The sequence below is a fragment of the Callorhinchus milii genome, unplaced genomic scaffold (assembly GCF_018977255.1).
Source record: "Callorhinchus milii isolate IMCB2004 unplaced genomic scaffold, IMCB_Cmil_1.0 Scaffold2, whole genome shotgun sequence".
In the NCBI taxonomy this organism is placed as follows: Eukaryota; Metazoa; Chordata; class Chondrichthyes; order Chimaeriformes; family Callorhinchidae; genus Callorhinchus; species Callorhinchus milii.
The window spans coordinates 25,290,700-25,296,935 of NW_024704743.1; positions in this window are offsets into that span (position 1 = coordinate 25,290,700).

The following is a 6,236-nucleotide window of genomic DNA, read 5'->3' on the forward strand; positions in this document are numbered from 1 at the left end:
ATTCTCCCGAGCTGTGCAGGCAAGATTTTTTTTACATCCCCCCCACCCTACCCTGGGCTGAAACCCTCACTGTGTACGTGCGCAATATTACGAACACGTCACAACTAGCGAAAATAATAATATAATAATCCTTGCATTTGATATAGCGCTTTTCACGTTTTCTAGACCTCCCAAAGCGCTTCACAGAACACACTGTAAAGTGAATTGACTGTATATTTGTGGTCGAACGCGGCAGCCAATTGCACACAGCAATGTCCCACAAACAGTCGTAGATTGAAAATGACCAATTTATTATTGTTTTGGGTTTTTTGGAGGGATTATTATTAGGCTCTGTGTGGAGTAAGGAAACTTGCCCAAGGTTTCGCCCTGACCTGCCTGGAATTGAACTCAGGTCTCTCGCTTGCAAAGCGAGTGCTCTAACCACTGAGCTACAGGACTCCGCATCAGCAAAATGTGACAGCAACAGCGCAGTGAAGTGAGTGACAGTGAGGGAGAGAAGTGACATTCAGCATTCAGCACCTCACTGCACCCAGGTGTCTGGCAATAACAAACTGCAGAGGGGGAGTGGTGGGGCGGAAAGAAAGTGAAGGAGAAACAATTTCCAAACCCAAAAAACTTTTACCTTTCAGGAAAACCCAAGGCAGAGGCTCAGCTCCCACTCGGGCTGGCTGTGCGTCACTCACTCACTCACTCACTCACTCACTCACTCACTCACTCACTCACTCACTCACTCACTCACTCACTCACTCACTCACTCACTCACTCACTCACTCATTCACTCACTCACTCACTGACTCACTCTCACTCACTCACTCACTCACTCACACTCATTCACTCACTGACTCACTGACTCACTCTCACTCACTCACTCACTCACTCCTTTATTTTTCTCCCCCAACAGCTTTCTTCTTGCAAAAGAGAGAGTAGAGAGTAGAGAGAAAAAAAAACAACCACAACATGTGGTTTCGTCCCTTCGCCACCCTCCCCGGATGCTTTTCTTCCTTCCGCTTAAAAACAAAAGTCGCCAAAGGATTTGAGCCGATTCGGCTCAGAGGCAAAGATGACGGGTTTCCTGAGAGCTGTGGGGGAGCAGCACAGAAAGAGAGAGGGGGAGGAGAGAGGTGGGACCTGGAGTCAGAGAGGCTCAGGGTGTGTGTGTGTCTGTGTGAGACAGACTCAGTGTGTGTGTGTGCGTGTGACAGACTCAGTGTGTGTGTGTGTGAGACAGACTCAGTGTGTGTGTGTGTGTGACAGACTCAGTGTGTGTGTGTGTGTGTGAGACAGACTCAGTGTGTGTGTGTCTGTGTGACAGACTCAGTGTGTGTGTGTGTGTGTGAGACAGACTCAGTGTGTGTGTGTGTGAGACAGACTCAGTGTGTGTGTGTGCGTGTGACAGACTCAGTGTGTGTGTGTGTGAGACAGACTCAGTGTGTGTGTGTGTCTGTGTGACAGACTCAGTGTGTGTGTGTGTGTGAGACAGACTCAGTGTGTGTGTGTGTGTGAGACAGACTCAGTGTGTGTGTGTCTGTGTGACAGACTCAGTGTGTGTGTGTGTGATACAGACTCAGGGTGTGTGTGTCTGTGAGACAGACTCAGTGTGTGTGTGTGTGTGTGAGACAGACTCAGTGTGTGTGTGTGTGTGACTCAGTGTGTGTGTGTGTGAGACAGACTCAGTGTGTGTGTGTGTGAGACAGACTCAGTGTGTGTGTGTGTGATACAGACTCAGTGTGTGTGTGTCTGTGAGACAGACTCAGTGTGTGTGTGTGTGAGACAGACTCAGTGTGTGTTTATGTGTGTGTGTGAGACAGACTCAGTGTGTGTGTGTGAGACAGACTCAGTGTGTGTGTGTGCGTGTGACAGACTCAGTGTGTGTGTGTCTGTGAGACAGACTCAGTGTGTGTGTGTGCGTGCGTGCGTGCGTGCGTGTGTGTGTGTGTGTGTGTGTGTGTGACTCAGTGTGTGTGTGATACAGGCTCAGTGTGTATGTGTGTGTGAGACAGACTCAGTGTGTATGTGTGTGTGTGTGAGAGACTGTGTGTGTGTGTGTGTGAGCCTCAGGGTCTGTGTGTGTGTGTGTGAGACTCACTGGTACCAGTAAAAATATGCCCATCTGGAGGGCAGAATACTGGTGGAGACAAATAACTGAAGCTACTTGCCATGGGGAAAGCTTAAAAAGATCCAGAAGTGTTTGATGTCTCACTGACCATGATGCCAAAATTGTGTAAGGCAGCAAAATAAAAGGCAGGTTGCTGGGCTATGTTGCAAAATCAATTGAGTTTATAACCCCAGAGTCATACTCAAGCCATAAAATCTGGACAGACTGCACCTGGAATATTGCAAACAATTCTGGTCCTGTACCATAAGGGGTGTTGCCTTGGCTGTAGAGCCAGTGGAGAGGAGAACAACAAGGATGATCCCCAGGGTTAGAGGAATGAGCTATGCATCAGCAATGATTAAATAAGATAGGACTACAGTCTTGATAAGGATGTTTCGGAGGGAAACTTACAGAGCTATACACGATTTTAAATGGGATTTAAAAAGTAAACCCAGAACAATACTTTCAGATGCACTTAAGTCAGGAGAACAAGAGGACATGGGTTTAGAGATGCTAAGGGAATTTCAGGGCAGACCCCAGGAAGTAGTTATTTACCCAGATTATTAATGACTGGAACAGGTTGCCAGGAAAGGTGGTTGAGGCCAGGATACTTGACTCATTCAAAAAACAGGTTCCTGCTGTGATAGGAGGACAGTGGGTGAGTATTCTGGAAGGATGAGATTAAATGGGCTGAAGGGCCATCGTCATCCAAATGATCTTGTTCCAGGTATGAAACCAGCATGTATCCAATCTTTGAGCACCATCTCCTGGTGAAGGATTATTTGGCCCTTCTTGAAGGAGCTGCCAAATTCACGAGACGCCACACAGTGCAGAAGAGAGGTACGGGTGAAGAAATCTTCAACACAGAAGGTGGACATTCAGCTTATTGTGTCACCATTGGGAAGCGATTCCACCTGGATCTGGATTGACTATTTGTGTACTATCATTTCAGAGCATCCAGAATTTTCCAAATTCTGAAATACAGCCTTGAATTTGAAGCCAGCATTCTGTCAGTTTCTGTCATTAATTACAGAAAGGAGCTTCAAAGTTAAGACTAAGTTCAATAACTTGACAAACTCTGAATGCTTTAAAATAGTACATAGAGTAAATCTAATCCCAGGTGGAATTTCTCCCCAACTATGTCTGTGTCACTGCTGTCTGTTTTATTAAGTCATCTCTTTTCATTAAAATCCCACTCTTCAGCTTGTTCTCCATATTCAGAAACGCCACCGGCTAAAACATCACCATCCCCAATCCCTAAAACATCAGCTTCCTACATTCAGCAGTAACAGACAAAATTAATAAAACATCAATTAGAAGTTGCATAATTGATGATACCTATTATCTCACAGCGATTCCCCAGTGAGTGAACAAACCACTATTAAACTGAAAACCTAATAATTAGATGCAAACTGTTTAGTTACCGGGGAAATCATTATAAAGTCAAACTGAGATTACAGCAGCTATTAAATCTTCACGGTGCCCAATTACTGAACATTTTATCACTTTAGAGAGCTCTATGTCACCCAAACATCCAGAGAAAAAATTAGGTAATGCTATGGTTAAATAGTGCTGTTTAATTAAGATTTGATGCAAATTAATTTATTAGTTGTTTCGTTCCAGTTGTTTGAAGTGGTTATACCTGTTTACAGGTCAAATCTATTTTTATTCTCATTTCCTTATTATTACTTGGGCAATGACTGTTTTAACAAACCAAATAAATGGTGACACTGGCAAGGTAATTATTCCCTTCTCGAAGAACAGAGGTGTTAAAGACTGTCAAACTCACAACTGTTTTTCCAGTGATATGTAAGTATTCCTGTGAAGTGGTATCTATATTTTGCCTTAGCACCTAAATACTTGAATGGGGCTGGGTTGGGGGTGCAAAGAGAGTGAGAGTCAGCTTTGAGCTCGTTGCTCCATCAGTGTCTCACTGATTAGAAAATTCAGGAGATATTAATTTGCATTAATTAAACAGATTGCAACTCTTTCTCCTCTCCTGCAGCTATGCCAAAACATGCAGATATCGTTGTAGGAGGAATAATTTCTTCAGGCTGCCTAGCCTTAGCTACAATGACTCATTCCTCATATCTTTTTAATGTTTTCTTCAGTAAGTTGGGAGATCTTCCTGGCACGTGGTCATTTCAGTGCACGCTTCCAAACGGGACTCATTCTGTTGCGTTGATGCGCTTCCAACTCATCCCTGAGACTGCTGTCGGGGTCAGAGTCTCTTAGAGCTGACAAGAGTTTCAGGTGATCAAATACATCACATCGCTGATGTAAAATATGTCATTGAGACGTCTCAAAGCACTTCACAGAATATAAAGTGAATTGACTGTGTATTTGGAGTCCTGTAACTCAGTGGTTAGAGCACTCGCTTTGCAAGTGAGAGACCAGAGTTCAATTCCAGACAGGGTGAAACCTTGGGCAAGTTTCCTTACTCCACATGCCTAATAATAATCCCTCCAAAAGAAGAAAACAATAATAAATTGGTCATTTTCAATCCACGACTGTTTGTGGAACACTGCTGTGCGCAATTGGCTGCCGCGTTCACCCACAAATATACAGTCAATTCACTTTACAGTGTGTTCTGTGAAGAGCTTTGGGACATCTAGAAGACGTGAAAAGCGCTATATCAAATGCAAGGATTATTATTATTATCTTGTGGGCGAAATGGGAATTGGGGTAATAGGCATGTGGAGTCTGGTGAGGGCAGTGGAGTTTTAGATAACTCAATGTAGAAACACTTCTTTTTGCATAAATTCAATTCAACCTTTATTTTGATTAATTATGACAATATGACAAACAATCATTACAACAACAACAAGCATTTATATAGTGCCCTTCACGTGGAGCACTTCATGATACACAGATGCGAGAAGGTTCAAGATGGTTCATCGCTTGGGTTAGTCACAAACAAATTGTTAGAGCATATAAAGGTACATTATTACCAAACTATCATTGAATAATATTTTCAGACATCGACTAAGCTAAAACAGTAAAACAGGGATAATGGGAGAAAGAATGCATATAGGTGCAACAACAATAAGTGTAACACTTTAGTCGTTTTATACTCGTTTACTGACCAACTGTGGTGCTGCAAGATAGTGCACAAGTAAAATATTTTCACAGTGAATTGACCCTTACGAGGATTTTATCTGGAATGTTGACATATAATGTTAAAGCAGAAGGCAATATATTGGGTCACTTATGGTAATTTGTGAAATCAGCTTAGATGGTCAGTTTCCCAAAGGATAAACAAGAGTCACTACTGAATAGGGCAAGGGTGGGTAACACAGCAAAAGTCTCCCCTATGCCTTCCTTTCTGAAAGATGGTGGCTTTTGCTGAGTTACTTTTCCACAGCTAGCCTCCAATACCTGGTTCAATCCTGGCCAGTAAACATTGGCGTCCTATTCAGCTGTAAGAGAAAGAACACCTCAGCTGAGCATGATACTTTCGCTTTCTTCCTTCAAACTCTACCTACATACATTTTAAATCAGGGTCAGCACGTTCCCTAATTGATTAGTTTCCCCTCTACAGTCTCGATAACGCTATAGTAACCGCCTTCCAACTGATATCAGTAAACTGAGCACAATCAAAGGATGAAACCTTCTTAATCTAGATTGTTCACGACCATACCACAGGATGCATTTATTTATTTATTCAGCCATTGCAAGAGCAACTGAAATGACTTGATTATGTACATTGCCGAACGCACAAAAAACTTAAATGCTGTATTTTGCCCACAAAATACTGTCAATCCACCTCACAATACATCATGGGGAGCGCTTTGAGAAGCCTCAATGACTTGATGAGGCGCATATCGAATGCAAGGATTATTATTACAGAAAGTTGGACAATGAATTTATGGCTCTTTGTGCATCATTGCTGTGTGTAAATTGGCTTCCACACGCGCCTACAAAATACACGGTTACTACAGTACAGTAAATCTTGTGAAGGGCTTTATCCTCCTGACATGAAAAACACATTAACAAATAATAATAATCCTTGCATTTGATATAACGTCTTATCACGTCTTCTGGACATCTCAAAAGCGCTTCACAGAATATATTGTAAAGTGAATTGACTGTATATTTGTGGGCAAAAAGCGGCAGCCAATTGCGCACAGCAGTTCCCACA